At 41.6% G+C, this 26,277-nt stretch overlaps 1 protein-coding gene across 2 annotated transcripts in view; it reads right to left on the minus strand.

The window, feature by feature from the left end:
* NCK2 (NCK adaptor protein 2) overlaps nucleotides 1-26,277 on the minus strand; it is an 82,698-nt gene that overhangs the window by 52,735 nt on the left and 3,686 nt on the right. Inside the window, exon 1 of one of the 2 annotated variants that reach the window (XM_084306002.1) lies at nucleotides 23,676-23,735. The exons of the other annotated variant lie outside the window; for it this stretch is intronic. The gene's annotated coding sequence lies outside the window, so the exon portion shown is untranslated. Of the gene's footprint in view, nucleotides 1-23,675; nucleotides 23,736-26,277 lie in introns of those variants that run through there. 2 annotated transcript variants of the gene reach the window in all.

The following is a 26,277-nucleotide window of genomic DNA, read 5'->3' on the forward strand; positions in this document are numbered from 1 at the left end:
AGACACTTGAAAGCCAGATTCAGACTTCCACCCTTTAACAAAGGGAGCAAGTGAACCACTGAACCCCAGTTTGATAAACATTGAAGTCAGAATTGTTACGGGGTGAAGAATAAAAGGAGAGTCCCTGCTCTCCAGCTCCACTGCAGCTGCAAGGCAAGTGGGATGCTGCTCACCCTCCTGACATGCAAGGGAAAAAAAATGCAGGAGGCCAATTTGCGATGAAGTTCTGTTCACTGCATGAATGAAAATACACCTGTGACAGCAGAGAGCAGATGGGAGAAGAGAATGACCTACCACCTGCCCTCCCTTCTTCCTTTGTGCACTAGTGTGAGCTGAAATGCCTTGTATGCTGCAGCCTGGCGCTTTCACCGAGTTCTCAGTAGACACAGACAACTACACTTTATCAAATCAATTTTCCTCCCCACTTACAGTTTTCTTATTCTCCACGAACTATATTCTCCATGAGAACTTGCCCTATATTCTGAATTACAGGACAGATCTCAAGATGTATTGTAAAGGGAAAAGATACTTTAATAAATGAAGCATCATTAAAACCCTGAGGCAGGGTAAATCTGTTTTCCTGCTGGCTAAATGTTTTGTAGTATGTTTCCTTTCCTGCCAATAAGGCAAGAACAGTGTTAATAACAAGGGAAAAAAGAGAGAAAATAAAAATCACATCATTCTGTTACAAGATCATCTTCTTCCCCTCCCACCTCACAAATCATCTACTGCCCATCAACATCTACAAATAAAATACTGTGCCAGGCTTCTGACTTGGTTTGGGGTTCTATTCACTGAAGAAAAACCTCAATATTTCTCAATTACTGCTTCCAACTTCACAAATACACATCAGTGTACAGAGCTTGCCTCTGAAAGTGAGCAGAAAAACCAGGATGGATAATCACCAATACCTGAAAAATTAATCTTATATTTATTAGTTAACTGGAAAAGCAGTACAGTTGGTGAAAATAAAAGTTCAAATCTTATCTAAACACATAAGGAAAAGAGTCGTGATTGTATTTCAACACAACAGCTATTTTCTACAGCAAGAAAGGCTCTGCTTTCACAGCTCAATTAACATACATTAGAAGTTTCTCAGCAAATTAATGGCAGTAGCACAAGAGTCAAAGGAGAAAAATACACCAAAAAAATCACTCCTACCAACACTTTGACTGAACTAACGTTTGGATGCACAGACAGAAGATGCAGACTGGTCTGTCCTCTTGGGGCTCAATTCCATTGCACTTTGACCTCTCTTTCTGGTTTTCTCCTGGTAAAAATCTTCATTTTATTACAGAATAGCCAGAGGAAAATTTCTACTCTGACTCTTGTTAAGTCATTTCCCGCAAAACACGAATCTATTGCCATCACACCTCCCCTGCCGAAAGCTATATCGGCAACACTGCAGCTTGCCAAGTGACTCAAACTAAGGGTGGAAACCTGCACCACAGAGAATTCACTTATACACCAAATATGTTCCTTGAAACAGCATTTCAGTTAGAGATGTTTGAGATCTTCCTTCTCACACACAGTGAATGGAAACAATGGTTACGGTTTGAGATGGCTCGCCCCTGAACCACAGGCTTTGCACCATGAGTAGGGATTTTTGTTTGGTTGGTGGTGCTCCAGCAGCCAAACTCCAGAAGGCTGTATCTGCTGATAAAGCCAGGGTGGACCGGGAATATTTAAGCTTAGAGAACACAACATAAACTCCCCAAAACTCAAAAAGATTTTGAATATATGTGGAAAAGTCACTGTCCGCCCACAAGACATACTGGTGAATCACGAGGAAACTTTGGAAATGAATGCACGGCAGACAGCCACCGCCACAGCTGCCCAACAGAGCTGGATGGGCTTCTCTATAGACATCATCAGTGTCTTTCTTCTCTACCTTTTAGTATCACATCTGTGTGCCGCATCCATATGTCTTATCTCAGTTCAACTCCAAGACATGCCTGGAATGCTGGGTCCAGTTCTGCCTCCCCCCCCGCCAGTACAGGAGAGACTTAGACCTACTGGAGAGAGTCCAAGAGAGGCCACCAAGGTGATGGAGGGCCTGGAGCAGCTCTCCTGGGAGGAGAGGCTGAGAGCTGGGACTGCCCAGCCTGGGGAAGAGGAGGCTCAGGGGATCTCATCCATGTCTGTAAATACCCGAGGGGAGGCTGCAGAGGGGACAGAGCCAGGCTCTTGTCAGAGGTGCCCAGTGCCAGGACCAGAGGCCCTGGGCACAACCTGGCCCCCAGGAGGCTCCCTCTGAGCTCCAGGAGCTCTGTGCTGTGCGGGTGAGGAGCCCTGGCACAGGCTGCCCAGGGAGGCTGTGGGGTCTCCTCCTTGGAGGCCTTCCAAAGCCGCCTGGAGATGGGCCTGGGCAGCCTGCACTGGGTGGCCCTGCTGGGGCAGGGCTGGGGCCTGGTGGCCTCCAGAGGGCCCTGACAGCCTCTGCCATCCTATGGTGCTGTGGTTCTCTAATGGCAGTACTACCACAAGACTGTCAATGCTCACATACGCAATATACCAAGGTCCCTTACAGGTCACGACTCAGTCAACATCCTACACTTACTGTGAGGTCCACAACAGAGGCACAGAAGATGAACATTAAGAACAGAAACTGCAGAGTAGAGGAGCCAGGTGAACATGTGGTTACGGACACAAGGTAGAAAACCAAAGCCGTCTAGATATGAACTGCAATCTCAGTCACTCATTTGTTTGCTAGACCAAAATCTTCCAAACACATGAACTATTCAAGTCCCACAGTTAGAAGCGCTTCTGAATAGTCAAAAATGGGTTTGAAGACAGTACTTCCAAACAAGCATCAAAAGATAAGAATCAGTATCATCTAATGAAATAAGCACCTTATATCTGTGTAATCTTTGAAGATTACAACTCTAAGAATAAATTAGTGCTCTCATAATGATTATTTTAAAAGCAACCTCCAAAGTTATTAACCACCCTTCCTTTCACTAATGTGCTATAATGTGCCCCATTTTCTTTATCCCCATGGCTAAAATCCAGATTCAGCCTTACAATAACTATTTCAATGACAATTCTCTCAGGCTCTTTTCCCAATACCCGGCCACCTTCTATTTAAATTCTGACATGAAATAGCTAAAATAATCTCTTTGATACTTAATATGCTAATACACAAAAATGACCTGACCATAAACCTGTACTGCACAGACTGGGAATTTTAACTCAAATGATAAGTCATTCAAGTGACTCTAATAACTATGATAAAATTCAACAATTGACGTATTGCTGGTGACCTTCTGGAGAACAAATGAAAAGCACCACATTAATACAAATTCTCCTGCAGAGAAGATCATACTGGCAATCTGCCAGTTCATTACACCATCTAGCTCCACTTCAACATTAAATATTGCCTTCCTTTGTAATTGACTCAAATACACTAGAGCAATTGCAGGTAACCACTTTGGGCTATTAAAGTATTCCATTAAGACTTCTCCATTAGGCAGATATTTCAACTGAAGTTACATCAAAATATGCTATGCTCAAAATATTTTAACTGTACAGACAATTGGGCAAGCACAACCCAGTGCCATGCAGGAGCAGACAGATCAGCAATAAGCACTCAAAAGCTCAGTGCCTGAATTTGACTGAAGGGAAAAGAAGCCATAAAATGTATTCAACATTCCAGTATATCCTTAGTATTTTAACAACCTACTTATATAATATATAATAAATATAATAATATATAACATATATTATAACAACCTACCTCACAAAACACAGTTAATATTACCTTCTGAAACTAAGATAATGGTAAAGTTAAAATATGCAACTATTCTTTAACTCAGATAAGTGAATGCAAGCAGTGAGCACTACATCAGGTATACAACAGACAGAAAACAAGACTGGATTCATGTCATAAGTTTCTATGTTACACAATGTCTAAGACATCCTGAAGCAAGCAAACAAACAAAATCTAGTGTCTTCTGTGTGGCTAAGCTTTTCTTCTCTAAGACAGTGGCTCCTTGAAATGCATGTAAGGAAGTAAAATGAGACAAAAGAACGGATTCAATGCTTTGCACGCAGACAAGATTGCCAGGTACTTAAAACGCTGGAAAAGATTTAAGCCTGTATGCCAGCTGCAAAAATGAGACTAGCCCTTGAAGCAAAGGCAAGCTTCAGCGTTTAAATGTGTCTTCTTAATGGTCCTGGTTTGAAGCTACTACCAAAGGCCGTGACAGTAAGCTTAAGAAACGTGCTTATCTCCCAAACAGGGCACAGACTCTCTGGGGTACCCTTCCTGTCCATGCCCTCTGTGGTGAAGAAGCATCTATTAGGCATTTAAGTATCACTGGTCACTCAAGCATTATTTTTTCTTCATAATATACCTGTACTTTTCCTTCTTTTTTGGTGCGTGTGGGGAGGAACACAGACAGTGAAAGCATGCAGTGGGGTCACACTTGACCTCACTACAAGCAAAGAAGCTGCACTGAGCTATATTCTCATTTAAATCCTGCCGTCAAATCCCTATCCTCTGCAGATTCTGGCACAGATATGGTATGTTTCCAAAAACAATAACCAAACCAAACCAAAAAAAATATTTTGCATCTACTTGCACAACCACCAACTCCTAAGCCCCTACTGAAACACAGGCAGTTTGTTTCCTAAATAATATTGACATTTATTTTAAATATATTTCAAAAAACAACTTCCATTACCAGCTTCCTCTGAAGCTGCAATCCAAAGTGCATGCATAAATAGCATCTTTCTAATTTTGCTAGAAATGATGAGGAATGATGTATCTGCCTATTACTGACTATCTGCCAAGTCTACCGTACACAGTATACCGGATCACATTGTTTTATTAAGGGAACCATGCATTTCTTGTGTTCATTTCAACCAGCAGTTTCCCTCAAAAGTTTGAGCTATTAAATAACCTAATACTGATACCGAATTACTACCCAAACTCGCTACAATATGCAAACCTTTACAAGAAAAAAAAAAATCTGGCTTAAGCAGGATTTTCCACCTTGATACTTATTGATATTGAACTTATTCAAATTTGATTATGCTCAGCTGCAAACTTCCAGTACAGTCCTTGCACAAGAAAAAGAAAAACCCACAAAGCAGAAGTGGAGAGCTCACGGAAGCAAGGGCAGAGAGCCTCATCCCACTTTGGGTGCAAATGCTTTGAGAGGACACACGGCAAGCACACAAGCAAGACAGCGTGCCACCAAAACAGCCCGAGTTTTGCTGAGCATTCCCATTCAAAAGCAATCGGTGGAAGGAAAAAAATTTCAACTCCGTTTTATCCCCATCCAGCTACTTACTCTTTTCTACCATGAAATATGAGCTCAGAACCTTTCTCATTTTCCTTATTTAAGAGTTTGCAGTCTTGCTGTGTAAGTGCACATATCCATATCCCTGAAGCCCACAGAGCAACAAAGGTCTCCATTAATGCTTAGGGCAGCTCTAGGCGTCTCATAAACCCTTACAAAGGTGCACTGAAAGACCTGAATCATCACTTAGAGCTGCAGATAGATAAGCAGAAACCCAACAACACCTATCAAGGATGTTCTTAAATGCTGTATCACAGGATCTTTGAGGAAGGAAAGGATCAGACTTCAAACCTTACATAGTGCTTAGCTTAGCAAGGTTCTCAGGCCGTGGTTTGAACACTAGGTAATTATTTGCTTTCCTTGATACCTTACCTGGATTCCTTACCTTACCTGGATACCTTTTTATTCAAGCTATGGATTTGCTTTTTAAGAAACATCTTTGAATTTACAGCTAGATAAACTAACTTTCTTTAGCACCTTAGAATCTAGAAGGCAGTATTTATACTTAACGGCGTAACAATTTATACCATGGGAACCTCAGCCTGTTTCTGGTTGATATTTTAATTTTAATTTATTGTAAAAATCACACATAGACAGTCTTTTCCATGAAGATCACTTCAGAAACTTTCAGGACTTGCGTGGTGATTAATAAGCGATCAGCCCAAGCAGCTCCCCAGCAAATCCACTTTTTCTACTGTAACTTTGCCATTTAATGCTCTGCACACCAAAATACATGCAGAACCAACTGAATCTACCAATTCTTCCCAATGCCTCTATTCAAGCTTTTAATTCAATACTCACAGATTTCAGGTTTGCGGAAGATGTCTACAAAGAGCACGTCGATATTGTCTTTATGGTAATCTAGTGATCTGCACATCTGAGTAAAAATGCTTGCCTCCACTGAAAAAAAAGGCATTCACAGATGCCTTCTGGAGAAGTGAAAAACCACAGATTCTGATGAATTAGCTACCACGGGAGGATGCAACGCTTAGTCACTGGCAGATTATCAGAGCAACACGAAGCAGACACTCCTGGTTACCACTCTTGGCTAGGGACACATGTTTGAAGTAAGCGAAGAAATCTCCCATCTAGATAATTAGATTAAGATCTGCTCTGGGGTGAGACGTAACAGAAAAAGGACTGTAAGAGGGGCTACAGAGAGCCTTCAGGTGACTATTATGGTGGAACAGAGCAAGGCATGCTCATCTCAGTGGCAATTCAATGATAAAGTCCAACTGTAAGCCTTATTAGAGCTCCTGTGCTGCTAAATTACTCATTATTTCTTAGTCAGAAAGAAAACCTTTCCTATTTCTGTATGCGTGCTTTCAATGACATCACTTGTCTGGCCATGGCAGAGCTGCCTGCCTTTGGACAGCAGTGCCACGGCTCTCTCCGTGCCACAGCTACAGACACAGTGATGTTAGAAGGGCTACAGCAAGCTCGGTGGCTTGTCTTCAAAACCTCCAGGGAGATGAAGGGAGTCAGAGGAAGCGCACAGAGCAGATTTTGTGCTTTTTTTTTTTTTTTCCTTCAGTTGGGCCATCAAAAGACATTTGGAAAAACATTAAATCTGGAATGTCAGTATTTCCCAGCCTTGGATATATGAATGTGTTGGGACAAAAATGTCCTGCACCTCCCAGGAAAGATCCTTTCGATCAGTGCATTGCTGGATTTTACCACCAGGTGCTATTTGAAGATATTACAATTTAATTATGGGATCCCGCTCTCCCCAGTTTCATTAACAGGTTCCCATTTACTGTCTGTTGATGCGAGTCCTACACCCCTGCACTTTTTATTTTTATTCAGTTTGCCTGAACAGACTAGGGCAGAGCTTGCGTACTCTTCAGAAAAAAGATCTCTACTTTGGCAGCAATGCCTCCGGCATCCCTGCATACCCAGTCACTGTGCACCTGGAGGATATGGGAGAGAGCCAAAAAACAAACATCCCCAGCAAAGAGGCGATCAACTGCTTTAATAGCAAGGGGGAAGTGCTGAGACCAGGCCTTGTTCTCAACTGAAATAGGGTAGGTTTAGATCAGATATCAGGAAGAAATTCTTCCCTTTAAGGGTGGTGAGGCCCTGGCACAGGTTGCCCAGAGAAGCTGTGGCTGCCCCACCCCTGGAGGTGTTCAAGGCCAGGCTGGATGGGGCTTGGAGCAACCTGGTCTGGTGGGAGGTGTCCCTGCCCATAGCAGGGGGATGAAACTGGGTGGGCTTTAGGGTCCCTTCCAACCCAAACCTTTCTGTAATTCTGTGGTTTTCTGGACGTTGCAGAATGGCGCAGTCACCAAAGTCAGCACTTTGAATTTGCAGATCAAAACTGAACTGTGAGGTTCATCAGATCCAAGAAAAGAAACAAAAACTTGAGTTTTTAGTTATTTCACAAGAACAGAGATCCTAAAACCACCTCTTTTTTCTTCCAAATTTGTGATCGGAAACCGTTGAACCATTTTTTTCTGAACTTACCGAGAAATTTCACTTTGGGTGGGCAGGAAGAACAGAATCCTTCACGTAGCTCTGATACTACTGCAACACAGGCACTGCTATTACTGGTGTTTGAATGATAACTAGATATTCCCAAATCTCATAACATCCAAATAAAATTTGGCAACAGCTTTGCTTCTGATGTTTTCAGCACTGATTTTCTCCCTTTCTTGTCTTGCCCACATCTGATGGTGTCTTGTTCCACTCATTTTATTCACACCACTTCAGTGAAAAAAGGCAGCAAATGAAAATGCAGTGAGAATTTTGCAGGCCTTGTAACAATAGCCAAAACCCCAAGATTTCCTATGGCAGCTGTCAAATGAACGACATCTCCAAAGCTATCTATATACAGTATCTGGGCAGAAATCCAATTATGTCATTTCTGTCTGAATACCCCAAAAGAGAGTCCTACTGGGGTTAGAAGTGGAAATAATTGTAAGCACAGATTAGCTACATAAGCAGCTCCTCGCTCGAAACCAGAACAAGGGAACAGAAACCTGAACGCATGACATTTACCTGGACACAAGGGAGAGGCAAAAAGAACCACTAGACAGCTGGCAAAAGGTCAAAGCCAATTACGGTGTCCAAATTTGCCCCCCACGATAATAGCTTCCAGGTTTGTTTCTTAGAAATAAGGTGTACTGACTCCAGGAATTCAATGATTTCTGCTTATTTCTACATCCTCCAGTATCCCTGTATTTTTTTCCAAAACTTCTTTTTCCCCTCCCAATGTATTTTTCTAGACTCCAGTGTCAGGCTGTTATTACAAACCACAATTACAAGTGATTGTCAACATTTTCCATAGGCTTTTAGAAAGCTACTGGTAGGCAGTAACCGAGAGCTCTGGTACAGCAAGGCTGCGTGTCTGACTAATGGAATTACCTTCCCAAAAACACCAACTACATTGATCTAAAGCTTACGTAGTCAAAACAACAACAATATTCTTCCCCTTTAAATATTCCAGCCACTGATTTCCCTTCTACCTTTGGAAGTGTCTGCTACTGCTTAATTATGTGGCATTTGCAGCTTGCTGAACTTCACCACAGAGTTCTGTTTATTTGCGGTTTTAGAGCATGCAACTATCAAATAGCCTTTTAATTCGATAAAGAAAAGGGAATGAATTTTTTGTTCTTTTTCTTTTTTTTTTTTTGGCCTATTAAAGTAACTGCTTCTGAAAATATAGGGAAGTACAAGTTTATCAGTGTTTCAAATGAAGCTATCCAAGAGATTGGCTGCTAAACCAACAAAAATGCAGGTGACAAACAACTGAAGGAATATAAATTGTTACTACCTAAAAAGTACCCAGAAACCTTTATCTTAATTACAAATAGATAAATGAACATTTAAATAAATAAAGTGAATGATGATGAAATACACCAGGCTGATTGAGACCACATTTCTAACCCTGATCCTGGATGACCAGAATAAACACTTTGACGGGTAAGAATATAATTCACCACGTATATACGGTGAGTGCTTCTGCTATCAACATGATACCAAGTTCAGGAGAAAGGGAAGCTAATTTTAAAAAAATAATGCAAAGAAATGGGTAATGCACAAACATCAGGTTGTGCTATACGATTCCAGACAGTCTTAATTGAGCTCAGTACCTGTAAAAGCCAGCTATGGTCCTCACCTGCTCAATATGTTTAATCCCAAAGTGACTTCTACAGGCATGTGCAGAGTCCCCTTTCCAAGCCAACAATTTGGGGTATTATCAGCTTGGACCAAATTTAAATCAGAAACTTGCCACATTTTCTGATGCCACAGCGTAACATGGAATATCAGACTTTAATTTTAACTAAAATTGCTAATAATATGATTTACTTCAATTCTCATTTTACAATGAAAAAACCCCACCATACGGTTTACTCAAAAAATACCTTCCAAGTGAACCATGCAGCCAGGTAGCCTGTCAGACACATTTAGGCAAAGCCCAGAGAACAAATTTCTTCAGCTTCCAATTTATTTATTAAGGGAGCAAGAATATACTCGAGGAATCTATTTGTTGCCACTTCTTTATTACAAGAGACTTCATTTTTGCGTTTGCTCTCCATAGCACACAGAGCAGCACTATCATGAATCCTGCTCTGTCATACATGCACTGCAAATCCAATTACTGCTCTATTAGATCTCATTTAAGTCCCATACGGCACGACAATAAACTGCACAAAACGAACGCCAGCATGCTTTTCAGCCATCTTTACAGTATGATATAGGTGGCAATCACGGCTTAATAAAATTTAATTTATAACAAAGGCAGCTCCAAATTGTCTCTGTCTGCCACGTGTTCCAGGGAGAATTCAAGAACACCTACCAACCACAACCCACTGAATTCAACTTGTATTTCAAAGGCATCATGCTTTGGTTTGGATTGGTTGTTTTTTTGCTTGTCATTTACTTTTAAACTCCCCTGGGTAAGCAATCGCGTCGATGCAGGGAAACGTCAGGTTGGGAAGTAGGAAGGGGAGAGCAAGCCAAAACCCCACAGAAAAAGGTAATATGATTTTTTTAATTTTTTTTAAGGTAAGCTCTTACCCTGTCTGGCTGTAAAAAAAAAAAAAAAAAAAAAAAAAAAAAAAAAAAAAAATCTCTCATTGCTGAATATTGCAAAGTAAATCTGCAGAAATTTCATATGCTCTGAACACTTTGCCACTTCAGTGGAGTTACTTTATGGATATATTACTACCACATGCCCCTCTACTTTCATTACAGCATTCCAAACTTATCTCACTACCCAGCAACCTACTAGGTAGACATGTTCAGAGCTATACCCTTTTTTTTTTTTTTCAGGAATTCAGTGGGGAAAAACAAATAAAAAAACATCTCAACATCATTTACCAGTAAGCACTTGCCACACTCAGAGCTCTCTCTAAAGGATGCCTAAGAGCCCTGTTGAACAGCTCACTCTTTAGCAGCTGACCTGACTAAATTGTCTTTGTCGTGTGGGCTAGAAATAAAAATGTCACATTGACATTTACACACACAATCTGTTGTTAAAACACGAACGCCAGGTAAACATATTCCGTCCGCTTTCCAAAGCGGTGCCCAAATCTGGACACTTTGCAAAACAGAAAGGCTCAACCCTTCCAGAACTGGCTTTTAAATATTTCTGTCATCGTGTTAAATGATTTTAGTAGTAATGTCAGCACTCCCTCCCGTTTATCTTCGTTGTAGACCTAGAAACGTGGGCAGGGCACAGCAGGGAATCCCCTGACAAGAGCTGAGGACCACAGACCCCAAATTACCATCCCACTCTGTCTGCAGCTTTGAGCCAAGTAACAGCCCTTGAGGAACGTAGGCTTTGCCTACAAAAATACGGAGGTGTCAACTTCCTGACTCAAACGTCTTGCCTGAAAGCACAGCTAAGGGTATCTCCCAGCTTGAAAATCTCATAAGGAACCGAAAACATTAAGTTTAAGGTACTTGCATATTTAAATGGCTGGGAAAATTCTGGTTTCCTTCTAAGGAAGCGGAATGATTTCCCCTCGTTTCTAGAGAACGTTCATCACGGCTGCGTTCATTTTATTTTACCATTCCTTCAGTAGCCTATGCTGGTAAATACTGACCCTGTAACAAGAGCTTTCTCTCTCGAGAAGAAATTGGTTCTCAAAAATCAATCAGAGGAACCTTCCATTTAAATCAGTAATATCACAGACGCCACAAGTGTCTTTCCTCTTGACAAACATAAAGGAACAGTTCCCAGTAAAGCTCAGGGAGTTTCAAAGACAGTAACACTGTAGTCTGTATTTAGGCTCTAAGTGCTTAAATTATAGTTCCTGTATTTTTGGAAGCATCAGATACCTCAAGAAAGCAGTGAAACAAGCTTCAAGTTCTTAACACGTCTGACATATGGTATCAAAGAACTATAAAAGATATCAGTTCAGGAACAGACACCCTGCGCAAACGGGATTCAAAATTCTGGTGATCGTCCAAAAATCAGAGCCAAACACAGCACCACAAAGTAATAGTGTAAAATGAATGATACATCACAGAATCACAGAAAAATTAAGGTTGGAAAAGACCTCCACGATCATCTGGTCCAGCCATTACCCTACAACCCATGTCACCCACTAAACCATGTCCCTAAGCACCAGGTCCAACCTTTCCTAATGCTGCCTCCTTATGAGGTATGCCATTAATTTGTTCCTTTGCCAAAAAACAATTCCCACCTTACGTTTTACTAAGTTGTAGTACATTTACGTGCGCAAACTTATTTGTTCAACTACAATTACCTTAACTTTCCTGCTGGTGATGTGTATTAATGACCTCAAGAAGCGTAAGACCATATTCAGCATTTCGAAATACAGCTGGAACAGAGCAATTCCGGATTACTGACTTTTACTACAGACAGTTTACAGTCTCATTTTGTGAAACACAAAGGAAATAGTAGACCAGGAAAAAAGCAACCCTCAGGAGTGCATATCCACCAAAATTTCCTACCATGGATGTGTATGGCTATTACTGATCAGCGCTGTAGTTTTGAAGAAAGCTGTGTGACAATTATAAAACATATAGCAAAGCCTTAAACACTTGGCGTAAATTATGTTTCTGAAGCCAATTTCAGATTTGCCACCTAGAAGCTGGCAGGCTTCCTCTAAAAGGAAAGTAAGAAAATTCCTTCCAGCAAAATAAAGCTTCAGATTCTTGAAGGAAGGATCACCACAAAGGAGGGCAGCGTTGCTTCCCCATCAATCCTTTTAATATATCCACAAGCGGAAAAATTATTTCCCACGACTTTCAGAGAACTGCTGGGCCTTCTGCTGAAAGAAGAGAGCTGCTAACGAGTCAATGGAGTATGCACACTGACAAACACAAGCTTTAAAAAGTTCTTGGCACCTATTGCTCAAATTTATCAAGTCAACTGAAGGAGGGAGCCACCAGACTAAGGAACACGTCTGCAAACTCTGAAATTATCCTGCATGCCTATATAAATACATTACTGAAAAACACAGACTGTAGAGTCTCACCCAAAAAACTACAGAACTTTTGTAGGTCGCAGTCGGGTAGGATTTTCCCCCAAAATCTGGGAGACTGACTCAGGCTAATTACGACCAAATGATAATTAAAAAAAAAAAACACACACACTATTGCTTCAAAGAAAATTTACAGAACTAAAAGTATTTGTACATCGATTGCCCGAAGGCAGCCTGAGTTCTGCTTCAGGTCCCCAGGGCTTTTCCAAACAGCACCGAAGAGTAAAGCAGAGTACCAAATCTACAGGGGATCTATTCTGGTTGCTAGACCATACTCTCCCATCTTCATTACTGTCATTACCTGCAATATCTAGATTAAAGCTTGAATGGGCATGCAATCATTTCTTAATTTTATTGCAGAGAGATCTGCCAAATTGCTTCTCGCTGATGTCTTTGAAATGAGTGCTTAGATAGCAGATTTAGGCTTTTAATAAGCGACTGCTAAAGATCCCACGCCTCGCATAAGGTACGGAGCGAGAGACTGGCGTAAAATATAATGGTGTGAAAATAAGTAACAAGGTCGAGGGGTGCAAAAACTACGGAAGAAAAAGGACAAAAACAGTCAAAGTGTAAGCCAAAAGACATTGAAAAAAAATGCAGGAAGATTTTATGCAATTAGTAATTCCTTGTACAGACAAGGGAAAGGAAAGCACATACAGAAGCACTGTGCAGTTTTGTTTTGATAATTAAGCTGATGACATTTAAATGCTATTTATAACCAATTTGTAAAAGTATTCAGAACAATCTGACAGAAAATAAAGGTAACAGCCTAGAGAAGGACATCCTTTCTGATGCATCTAAGTTTCAGAGTCAATAAATTTAGAGACATTTATAAACAATACAGAAAATGCAGACCGCCTACACTGAATACTGCAGCGAAAGAACACAGGTTTCAGCTGAAGTTTTGTATTTGACAGCTTAAAATTTAATACTGAAACACAAACTAAGATATTAATGTATTCAAGCCAGCCTTTCAGAAGACAGCTGTGGAGATTTCTGTTGTTAATTTTGATCCAAGTCAAAGGTACAAGATGAAAAGGTTCAGCATACAGGGATTCTTCCAGTGGCTGAATCCACGTTGACTTGGCGATTTTAAGCGTTTCTTTTAAAAGGTTAACATGCCCAGCTTCCCTACAAAAAGTGAGAGAAGAGTTTTAGGATGAGGATACAAAGAAAAACGCCTTCCTAACAAACCCATGGTATATTAACATTGCCCTTAAGCTATTTTTCAACCAGCATTTCTGCACAGAGGGAAGCCTGAGAGCTGCATCGCACAAAGGGACCTGCTTATAGCATCAGGAACAGCACGCTGAGTGTCAGCCCATTCTGAATTAAGATGCCCTGAGCAAGGACAACAGTGACCTGTACCTGTACGTGGGGAAAGGCACCCTGGGGTGCACTGGGGGAACCTGCAGCATACGTCCCAAAGAGGCTCCTGGTGCTCCTACAGGCACCGCACCTTCCTGCTTCTCAGTCCTGAGCAGAAGCTTCATCCTTGCCAAACGGGTGTATTAATTAACATAAGCTTAACGAATCGATTATTTCCCAGGAATAAGAAAAACATTCTTTCCCCTGGGACACCACGGAAGGAAGAACTGCTGGTACCTCCACACACGTGCAGGGTTACTGCCCTGCATCACTTCACAGCACCCCTCCACGCTGATGCTGCTTCTGCGGTGGGAATGCACAACCACATTTCCTTCCCAAGGTCAGAAAGAAGCAGTGACCAAGCACACGGCGCTGAACCCAGCTACGGAGGTGGTCGGACACACAACGGTGAGCTTACAAGCAGGGCTGGAAGCTGGTAGGAACAATCACCATGGCAAGGTAAAACAGCTCTAAAAAAATGGGGGGAGAGGATTTAGTAGAGGAACCATTTCCCCAATGAACCATCTCTTACTGCTGAAGGAAGACAGAATTAAATTGAAATTCTACCAGCTAAGTGACTTCTGAAGCAAAATACTAATCATTCAAATTACGTATGCCACGAGATTTCCCCCTCCTCACACAGGAATGAAATGTTAAAATTCATCATCTTTAACTCTGTCAAAAACGTGTGCAACTGATCTTAATAATGAACTCCCTTATTAGTTTCCCCTTCATACAACTGAGGTGCTTTTTCTAACCTAAACCAAATTCCCCAAACATCTTTTCTACATTTCAGAAGCTTTCACAGAGTCTCCAGGATTAAAAATAACCCTGGGACAAAGATCTCCGGATGAACTTCCTCAGCTTTTGCTAACCAACGAGAGCTTAAGAAAGCGACTCAGGAAAAAACAATCAATAGGGTACTTTTGAAGGAGACGCGGATACAAAAATAACAGTTCGACCATATGTAAGAGTTAAGATCAGTCATTAAAGCCTGAAAGAAAGGTTAACCCATGGAAATGGTTGAAAATTAATGACTGAAAATGGTAACGGAGCTGCCAGGAGCAAAAAGAAGCACAGGGCACGGGCTCCCTATTCCTCAGCATCTGTGAGAATAAACACAGCCTCGCATGAGCCGACAGCCCTCCCGAAATTAGCGTGCATTTTGGCACATAAATTACTTCTACACCTTGCTGCATTAGGGCTGCAGCTCAGAAATAAGCATGCGATCCCTCAAGCTGAATTTACTTCAAAGCCTCCCCCGTCATCTGCCTACAGAGCTCCGCAACAGATAAAAATTGAGAATGTGGTTTTCATTCATTTCTTCCAGGCACTCTAAAATTCGCACATGCACCTCCGAGTGGCTTGAAATCTGGTGTGCCATATGGCAGCGCATTTGTCATTTCCAGAAATATGTTGAGTAGCGGTTCCAGAAATATAAAATCCCTATATAAAAAAAAAAAAATACAATAATAATAATAAAAAAGCCCACAACTCCCGAAGCCAACAGATTCTACCCAAATGCCAGCGACTTCATCCCGCACACAACCGGAGAGCTCAGGCTTTGATCAGGCTTCAAAGCACCTCTTCCTTCGCCCCAGAAAATAAATCTAATGCCTTACCTCGTGGAGGCTCATTTCCCTACTGTTTTACAACGATGTGAAGTTATTTACACTTTCCTTAAGTGAGACTGAAGCAGAAATAATACATAAACATTGGTGCCCAAATTATACAAATGCGTTGCACTCGTGCCACCAAGTAAATGATTTACACGCCACGGAAGAGTGGAGAATTGGGATCAAGAGTTTTATGGCTATTTCAGCGTGAAGCAACTGAAGAAGAAATAATTACTTCTCACCCTTCCTGCATACAAAGTTTAATGGTGCACGTTATGAAGTAACACTCAAAAATTACAGAACAATTAGCAAACAGATACAATTTTGATTATTTTTATTTTTTTTTTAAAGCCGAGAAAGAAATAAGATCTCCTGCTGGCTGAAAGAACCACATAGTCTCCGAGCTAAGCAATTTAGGGTGAGGTTTCCAAAAATTGGCTGAGCTGAACTAAACATCTTGCCGTTGCCAAAATGAGCAAGTCCTGCGCCGTAGGTACGCAGCAACTAGTTCATCCTTGTACTACAACTTCTGCTTTGCAGGGATGCCTGCCTTCCAGTATTGGCAATCTGTGATTAAACGATCCTTTTTCAAAAAATAGAAAAAAACATGGATTAGCAAACTGCGTTCAAATCCCATTCCATGACTGGAATGACTTTCTTCCTCACTTTCTTTAGCAAAGTCAAAATCACAAATCATGGTATTTTCCAATAGACATAAATGAAGATTTTTTTTATTTATTTTTTTGCTGGCACATTCAGTTTTACCTTCTTTTTTCTCCTTATGTCACCTCTTGAAACTAAGTTATCTTAGCAAATAAATACCTTTTTACCCCAAGGATGAAAATGAACAGCAAGTAATAACTCCACTGACAAGAAGCGCTATGGGGTGGTACTTAGTTTTTTGAAACACACACACCTGAATTAAGGACAATCTTACTGCAGACAGGTGGATCCTAGTCTTTGAAGAACTTCCTGTGTGCATATTCCACAGCAACATTTGTTTTGGAAGCAGAGCACTTCTATTCTATCCAAAGAAACCACTCGTGAGCACCTAAAGCACCTTATGGCAGCAGCGACTGGGATATTTACCACTGCTCACCCACTGTTGCCGTACCCTCATCAATCCTGTCTGTCCCAAAGCAGGATCCACGCAGCTGCTCCAGCTCCCCAGAGACGAGGTTACCGCGTGGCTGCCACTTGCATCTCCTCCCCGTGACAGCGCATCTACTCGCCGCTGCTGGAGGCAGTGGGGTTTGAGAAATCTGGAGCTTTTTTCCCCAGGCGTAATGAGCACAGAGCTGCCAGCTGCTGATGTTGCCATCTAGGGAACCTATTCCTAGAAAAGCAGGAAAAAGGTGTGGGCTGAGCTGCAAAGACAATGTTGAAACTAAAGCAGGCAGACGAGTCCTCTGTAATGAAAGAAGAAGTGAAAAAAAAAGTCACCGTGCCTGCTGAGATTTAGGTTGATGAGCAGACCTCTCCCCCTCAGCCAGTATCTGGGCTTTTTAGGCAGACTGAGCTTGTGGGTGGGATGAAAAGCAGCTTCCATTCGCTACAGCAAAGTTTTACTGTGTCCAGCAGACAAGTGAAGTATGCTAGATTTCCTGAAGACTTTAAGATTTCGTTGCAAGGTGGAATAAAAACAAACAACCGCCCTGCACTTTAGAGCACTTTCTATGTGTTTTGCAGGTTGCACGGAAACCACCTGCTGGTGCTGCCAGAACAACTCAAGAAGAGCCCAAGACTGCGCCTGACACGTCCAGACCTGCTGCAAAGAAAGGAAAATCCCACTCGGGAAGCTGAAATGAGAGAGACTTCAGTGCGATACACAGAGGTGTTTCTGGATAAGACAGAAGAAATTCCTACTGGACATCTTCTTGCAGCAAGACATGGTGGCCATGGGTTTGAAATTCGCCATCCATCATGATCTGTAACCCCCGGCGTGGGAAGCAGAAGAGAAGCCAGCTAATGAAGCTGCACAGGCGCTGCCGTCCTCCCACTGCTGTTTCCACACCGTTGGCGGAATTGCTCCAACTACAGCTGCCCGTACGGGCACGGGCACGCAGCTGGACCCGAATTGTAACCCTGCCGTCACCTAGGCTGGCTCCTGGCCACGCGAGTGGCTACAGGCCTGCGGTAGCTGCCTGTCCTAAGGCTCTCCGGAGTAACTACAACAGGACAGAAAGACGAAGTTTTATAAAACAAGATGCAAGACAACAGCTTTGAGTGCAGAATTAAGATGTAATAACTACACGAGTATCATACCCCTCTGCAGCAGGCAGATTATTGTCTTCCCGTTACAATGGGGTTTTGGTCTGTAGGATTTCCTTCCTTTGAAGCAAAAGCTAGCAGCCGCTGTCAGTGACAGGATACTAGCCTGGCTACATTTGGGACAGCAATACAGGACCTGCCAGGCTCCTAAGGACCTATCCTAGGCAGGAGTATCTAGAAAAGCAATTCTTACAATGCCACAACTAAAACGTTAAAAAGACAGAACTGATTCTCAGCTATGCATACACTTCTTTTAACCACCGTTTTCTTCTTCACGTGTTTTTTCTTCCCAAAACCCCAAATCTAAGTCTCTGCAAAGTTAACTAAATATATTCATGCGTAAGTGGTTTAAGTATCCTAACTCGGTTTATTACATTTTTGGAAGAGTTCAACTGGTGGCTTTGAACTGAAGCAGAGAACCAAACCAGGGCTCTGCAAGTAATAATATACTCCTTGGGGATCTATCATTAAAATGGTAACAATCCCTGAGCTGAAGCAAAGCCAGAAGATTCAAGATGGGAAACGAAGGTATAAACAGTAAGAGCGCAGAAGTTCACTTCCTGAACCCAAGGTTAGCAAACTATTACAACTTCAAGGTACAAGCCAGTAAAGCTATTTTCCTTTCTCACTTACAGATTTAGCCTTTAAGGTGTTCTGTGCAAATATTTTTTAAAGCTTTCTGCATATTTTAATTTTATACTTAAAGATCTTCCTGCATTCTGAGACAATTCTTATTATTTTCCTTTGATGCTTTTCTCCTTGGATGTTTTCCAGATCAAGCTCTAAATTGAAGTTCAGTAGAAAAACGATCAGAGCACTACATTTCAATAACAGAAGCACTGAAAATGTGGCCTTCGGTGTATTAAACTCATTGCTGGAAGCTACATATGAAAATATATTACCCACCTCAGAAAACTCTCCATTGTTATAATTTGGTCATTTCACACACCAGTGATCAATCTCAGCTGAGCACATTCTGTAAGTCCACACATAATGATAAAAAATTAGACATACCAGAGAAAAATTAAAGCCCTTCCTTCACGAACAAGTTTATTCACCTAGTGACTTCATATAAAAATCACTTTGCTGCTGCTTCTTCTTGTGAAGCTAAACTAGCTGAAGATATATAAGTTGTTGGTTATATGGGTCAACAGCTTAGCCACCTGCGTTGTGCCTACTTTGCAGCGAAAGATGGCAGAGACCAAAAATCACCTTTTATAAATATAGAAGAAAACAACCTTAAAAGTACGCTTTTTTTTTTTTTAAGCTACAAAAGGATTTAACACTAATGAGTGTAAATCATGAATCCCTCTTTTCAGTCTCTTTAAGCTCAAGCTTTATATCCTCCAACTCGCTTTCCTGTACCTACCCTTAAAAGTAAAGTTTCAGAGTGCACTAAGGAGCCTCAGCAACTGGCATGAAGTATGTTAAAGCCCATCTACAAGCTGAAAACCTAAAGCGATGTTTCAGACTTTTCATAATAACAATGTTCTAGAGGAATATTACTAAAAAATGAACATCTAGCTTACTTTCCTCCCAAACAGATGAAGCAAGCAGCCGACCATGCTTCTGTGGCTGGTGTGGCACTCCATGCTCAGCATAGCGAGCCACCACAGCAAGAACAAAAATATCTCCAGCCAAATCCCCTTTGCAGCTGTTAATTTCAAGGAATGACTCCCTGGACGTGAAGGATATACGAGTAACAGCCTCTACAGAGGCTTTACGAGGGGCTGTTGGACAAGGGGCTTCTGACACGCCAGCAGGATGCCATTCAGCTCCTCGACAGCCACTCGGAAAGTGAATTAATCCCAACACGTGCATTTCTAAGGCGATGCCCAGCGCCCACACGGGACTGCGGAGGAAACAGAAGGGAGGCTGGGGGCAGGAGGCACACACGGATGCTCTGAAAGAGGGGTTAGGGCACGGAGCTGCGGGATTTCCGCAGGGGGTGGGAGGAAAGACAATGTCCTGCCACGGCGCTCGCACCGCAGCTGCAGAGCCGCACAGCCTGCTCCCCAGGACTGCTACAAAAACACAGCACTCCCCGTTTCAGCCTTCTGCAAATTTACTGCCATTTTAAAACAACTGCGCTGAAAACGATACAAACCCGACATAAAACCTCACGATTCTTCCTCCGTGTGAAAGCGCTGCTTTTCCTTTGGTGAAAAAGCCACTTACGGACTGAAGCGCGTGGGGACTCACCTTCCAGCTGAGCCCATCCCACCGTCCTGCTGCAGCGCCAGAAGGCATTAAGGGAAGAAGAAGCCAGCTGAAAACAATTCTACAGAAATGCTGCAAACAAGGGTTCAAAAGTGTGGATGAGCTGTGCTCAGTTCAGAAACCTCACCCACTGCATTTTCAACAAATTTTAACTGTGGCGTTTGAGTCAGCTCGTGCTGATTTACTTCTTAAATGAGCAGAAATATGCTACACTAGATAGAAAGGTTTTTTTTTTGGTTGGTTGGTTTTTAGTTTCATTTAATGATTTTTTTAATTGCTAAAATATTTCCGCCATACGAATGGATTATAGGCAACCCCAAAATACATGCACTCGCTGTCAAGTCTATTCCCACTCACAGCTACGTACAGAAACACTGCAAAATGGAAAAGCAGGAAGGAAGAGACTCACAAACTCCCCAAACTGAAAGGCAAAATAGGATTTATTTCCCCCCGGCCCAAGCCAGCTGGGCTGAGAGCTGCTGGGTGGCAGCTGGCTGGGGGATGTGACTGAAGCTGTGTGATGCTATGTTTCATGATCTTGGTTTCTGAAGTGTTGGCAGCTCACGAGCCCTGACCTGGACCTTTACGGGCACCTCCCACACGAGCAGAGAAGGCCAGAGGTGACACGCAGCAGTCCCACGGTTACTGATTCCTAACCCCTCCTTTGTCAAACACATCCAGTTTGTACACTGGAAAACAACCATTAAACCGCCAGCTGCAGCTGGAACTCGAAATGCCAAGCTGGTCTTTACATAGTCAGTGGCAAAAGAGACTTTACAATCGCCGGGTAGCCAGCAATTATTTTGCTGAAGAGCACGCTCCTTCCCAGGCTGGTACTGGCATCTCAAAAATGTGCTCTTTCTACAGTTAGCTAAAGACACAAGCAGAAAGTGGAGGTAAAGAAAGATGACTCTAAATACACAAGCACTATTCTAGCCAAGACCTTGAGGAGTTGCATCTAAAATGCACTCTATTCCCATCTTTAGGTATTACCTGTTAAACAGGGCAGTTATGGAAACAGTTTATGATTGCTTGTAAATCAAGATTTCAATTTTTTACAAAAGTTTAATAAAGACTACAGAATTTGTATTAAAAAAGTTAACCTGTAGTACCCATATTCTGACCTTATATTTGTATATTCAAGTGATTTTATTTTGAAATGCTGAAGTATTTTGACACGTACACATCTAAAACCATAAGCCAGTTTGAATGAACGCACCACTTTTTATGGCTGCACTTGCCACAGCACACCAACCCCCTACTACATTTCTTCGTAACTGAAGGGACTTGATAATACAGCAACAGGTGCTCAGCCTGAACTACCAGAAAAATAACCTAGTCTGGTAAAACTCCACCTTGACTACCTGCATTCATGATTTTCTGGCATCAGGCTCAGGATTTCCATCTTTGAGGAACGCAGCATTTAAAATGACGCTAGCTACTTAGCAAGCACAGCACAACTACTGGATACTAAGCTGCTTCTGTCGCTGCACACGCTTACTAACACACGAATGCCATTTCTGCAGAAGAGTAAGACAATATCCATTCAGCCAGATACCATAATTCACAGTTACACGTGGTATCATCTTTGAACCATGAGCACGTAGCTTGTATTACCTCTAAGGAATCCAGATGCCCAACTACTTGACCGCTAAAATTATCCATCCAGAAGTAAGAAAACCAAAGAACAAAGCAGATAAATCACAAGGACAACCTGAAAAGACTTATCAACTATGCCTAGTTACACTATTAAACAGCGTATTATAGTTAAAACGTGTTGAAATAACCAGTTTTTAAAACTTTCCCCAATCAGCATTAACACACATCTCAATTCCTCCAGAAGAGAGGATTCTCAAAGCCTTTCAGGGCTTTTCTTGTACTGTGCTTTTCACCCTTTTTTTCTGAGTTGCTTTCATACAATCTGCTTTTCTGTTTTAAATTCTAGGTTTCCATATTTTGAAATTAAACACCAAGCTAAACTATTCCTTGTCCTTCCCAGTGTGGAGTTTTCTTTGTCCATCACCTTCAGCAGGCGCTCCATCAACCACTGCCTGATCCCTCCTTGTTTTTCTATCTCAATACTGTGTTGTTCATTAAATAGGGATAAACTACCAGCAGCCCCACTAATTTTATGGAAATGCTTAGGGTTATGTCATTAGTTAGTGGATAGGCGTTGAGCCTGGCTGTGTGACACTGCCGACAGAAGTTCAGCACATAATTTAGCATACGTGTCTTGGCAAGTTAAAGAATGTATAGCTTAAAAGAAAAAAAAATAGTTGACCAGCAGTGCAATTTTGGTTCTTGACTTGAGAAGACTTACGGGCTTAGCTTCGTGTTTTGTAAACACAGGGAGGCATTTCAATAGGACCACTAGCAGTAGCTAAGCACATGCCTCCGTTTTCACAGGGCCATAGTAACAACAGGAAAAGTTGGGATACAAAAAAAAAAAAAAAAAAAAAAAAAAAAACAAGAACATTGTGACTAAGCTCTAACAACTTGTCTTCCTGGTATTCCGGGCCGACAAAAGGAATATCTGAACAAAATAAACAGCCAGGACCTCTGATCAGCAGAAATGGAAAAGACCCTAGCGGAGTACAGCCGACAGGATGACAAGGTAGTACTGGCGGCAGAAGGCTCACAAAGCCCCAAGAACAACATTGCGCAGACTTCAATAGTTTCCTGTCATAGGAGGCCTGTAACAGTTCATTACGATTCCCCGCGCATCCCTTAAGAGCCTCCGAGCTCATAAAAACGATGTGTCATATTTTGATACTCGTGCTAAACACAAGCTTTATTATTACCCGTGTTTAAACCCAATACAATCCGCACAGTCCTCACTGAGCGATCTGATTAAATTTCTAATATTCATGAACTAGATTTTTAATATTGAATGCTCAAAATGATTCAAGCCTTTTGATGTAATGGAACATAAGTCATTCAGTGTCAAGTGGAAGGCAGATCCTTTATTATAGCATTAATTATTTGGGATATTAGCATTAACTTCTTTCTCTGTTTGAATTAAATGGAATTCAAAACAGTGTGAATTTATGAATAGCCCACAATATAATTATTTCTGTTATCCCCACAGCACTAACAGAAAGAGTGCCTACAAACTGAAAACATAAAGGAAGGATATTGATCATCGTTCTTCTTTCAACCTTTTTTTTTTCCTTTTTAAAAGACAGACACGGTGATGCTCAATATGTTTATGCTCTGAAAGGCTTACACTCTCTTTTGATGTAAAAAATTTCAGCCTTTATACCTACAAACACCATCTACATATTTTTTTATTCAAGATGTAATGATTAAAGGAAAACAAATTTAAGCAAGATACACCGAAGCCAATTTCTTTTATGACTGGAACAAAAACATTCTTAATTAAAACCACAAAGCTCCAAAAATAGCAAGGACTTTCACAAAATTTCAATACTCACTGGGAAAAATGCTGTGCCTTCGCTTACAGTACCAAAGTTACTGCATCAACAGGGTTCCACACAGTTCTGGTAGGGAAGACTAAAGATACAAAAAGGCACTATTTAGCTGCTGAAAAAAGTACCTTATTTTTAATTCTTTTGTGGTACAGGCACAGACGGTGTTGCTAAAAAAAAACACAAAGCACTACTAAAAATAAAATAATAATAATTATAAAAAAGTCAAATACTAGTCATTAAAAACTGCTGTTTGCCTATCAGTTGAGTCAGGGCAACCCCAGAGTGCCAGATCCTTCAGGATTATAACCCAGCATAACATTCCCATCCGAAATCCACAGAATCAGTATTTACAGGTTTGTATTGAGCTTTACAAGACTTCTGGAATCGGGTTAAACCAAAACCAGCTGTCTAACTGAAAGTGCAACGTTATGAATAAACAACAGCCGAGGCCAAAAATAAACCAAACCAAACGTCTGTGCCACCGTCCCTGCTCCATCTATACAGGTGTGAGCTCCCTGCCCTGCTCTCTGCAGCACACCTAACAGGGGTGTTTGCACACTCCCTGGCAAGACAGCAGGAAGACTACCTGAAATAAAATAAAATAAAATAAAATAAAATAAAATAAAATAAAATAAAGATCAGTAAATAAAGTGCTTGCTCTGGACTCAATGCTTGTCCTTCTGGTTTTGTTGAAGTCCTTAATAAAAACACTGAAAGCACTCAAAACATACTGATCTTTAAAGTGACCAGATGACGTACAAATGTGTTTTCTCTTCTGTTAACCTGGCAAACTTTCAAACTAAAATTACTAAGTAACTTTTCAACAAATACTAAATCTATTTTAAAAAAAAAAAAAAAAAAAGCAAAACAAACAAACAAACACAAAGGGCACTCGTTTTTCTACCTGAGCTCAAAACAAAGGAAAACCTGCAATAAGTTTTGTGAAGCCAGACATTCATCCAGCCCCGGCCTCCAGGATCCCCGGCACGTCATCCTTCCAGACCTGTCAAATTGGGCAACACCCTTCGTATGTTTGGAGGCGCACCATCCATTCAGAGAAACGAGCATGCGATTTGTTGTCGTGACAGCTCTCACAATCCGCCACAAGAATCTATCTTATTGTGCAGCCGCCTATCTTTCCTTCCACGTTACAAAGTTCAAAATAATTCCCTCGCCTCCGTCCGCAGCAGCGCTGGGGTGTCAGCTCAGAAGTAACTTCATCACGAGCGGCAGCAGCCCGAGGTGGCACTGGAAGCACGTCAGGACCCACAATGGGCATGGGAGAAAATGAAGGTAATGAACACATGGCTACTGCAAGGGCAGGAAGGAAAAACAGCCACACCTCACCGCGCTGAGGGTGCTCCCCCGTTCATTACAGGCAGGAGGTCGCGCCGATCGATACCTGGGATCCCTCCCTGCTGTTATCAGTGCCAGGCTTTGCTAAACAGGAGGCTTAATTTATTGCTGTTCCTTGAAATGTTTGCTTAGTCCAGAATGCCCTAAAGAAATTCGGAGTTATACAATTTAACTCCCTGTGTGTACAGTAAGTTTTAGCTGGATTTAGTGTTCCTCTTCTCTCCTTCTCTTCTTTTCCTCTTCTGTCCTAAACCTGAGAAGGGACTACTATTTTCCTACATAGTGAAGTAACTTGAACAGTATACAAAAAAGGATTACTTTGGTCAACTTAAATGGGACAAGTTTGAGAATCCTATGTTTACAACCATAGATTTAACCTATCTTTTGCATACGTAATAAATGCAATTCCTTTCTGAAACACTCCCAACCTGCAGCGATCTATTCCCAATCTGAAGGGCAAGTTCTAAAACTCTGCTCAGCGACTACTCTTCAATATAAGGACAGTAAAGTTAAATCATAAGAGAACTGGGCTTGCTTTTAACAGCTTTTATCTTCTTTAAATAAAAAAGCACACAAAAAAGGCCAAACTACCACGCAGACCAGACCTTTTTTGCTAACCCTGCTCCCAGCATCCTGCAGTTGGACTGCTTCCCCAGATGTGCACCAAGCTGACCTAGCGTAACCCATAGAAAAAGGCAGCCGAGCAGCTCCTCGCACCCTAACGGGACACGCCTCAGCGCCCCTGCTTCACCAAGGGGCCTCAGCATCCTCCTCCCTCAAACTGGGCTGTCTGCTTTCATATCCCTGACATTTCTCCTTATCAAAGCCCCCACAAATACTCTCAACACTCTAGACCTTAAAAACCGTAATAGGGTTAAGGCTGAAATTTGACTTTCCACAAAAGGAAAAAAAAAAATCTGCAGGCCTGCTCATTTATTTTTGGTTATTAATCCATTTTGGTTAAACGCTCCAGCCCTGACACAGCAAACACTATCCACGCTCCTCCAGAGATGATGCTTTAGGTCCCTGCTAAGCGACAGACAAAGAAAATGCCCTACCTATCAAACATGTTTCTGAAACCTGATGAAACACTATGGTAATGAGCTACCACTTTCGTTCCAAAATCATTTTTAATTTAAAAAATGTATTTCATTTGACTTTTGCTTCTCGTTACTATCAGATTTGGTGAATGTCCTAAATATAGCAGGTTTTCATAGTAAAGTTTCAGCTACACTCTACCTGTGGTATC

Source organism: Netta rufina, assembly GCF_964035555.1.
Source record: "Netta rufina genome assembly, chromosome: 1".
NCBI classification, from domain to species: domain Eukaryota; kingdom Metazoa; phylum Chordata; class Aves; order Anseriformes; family Anatidae; genus Netta; species Netta rufina.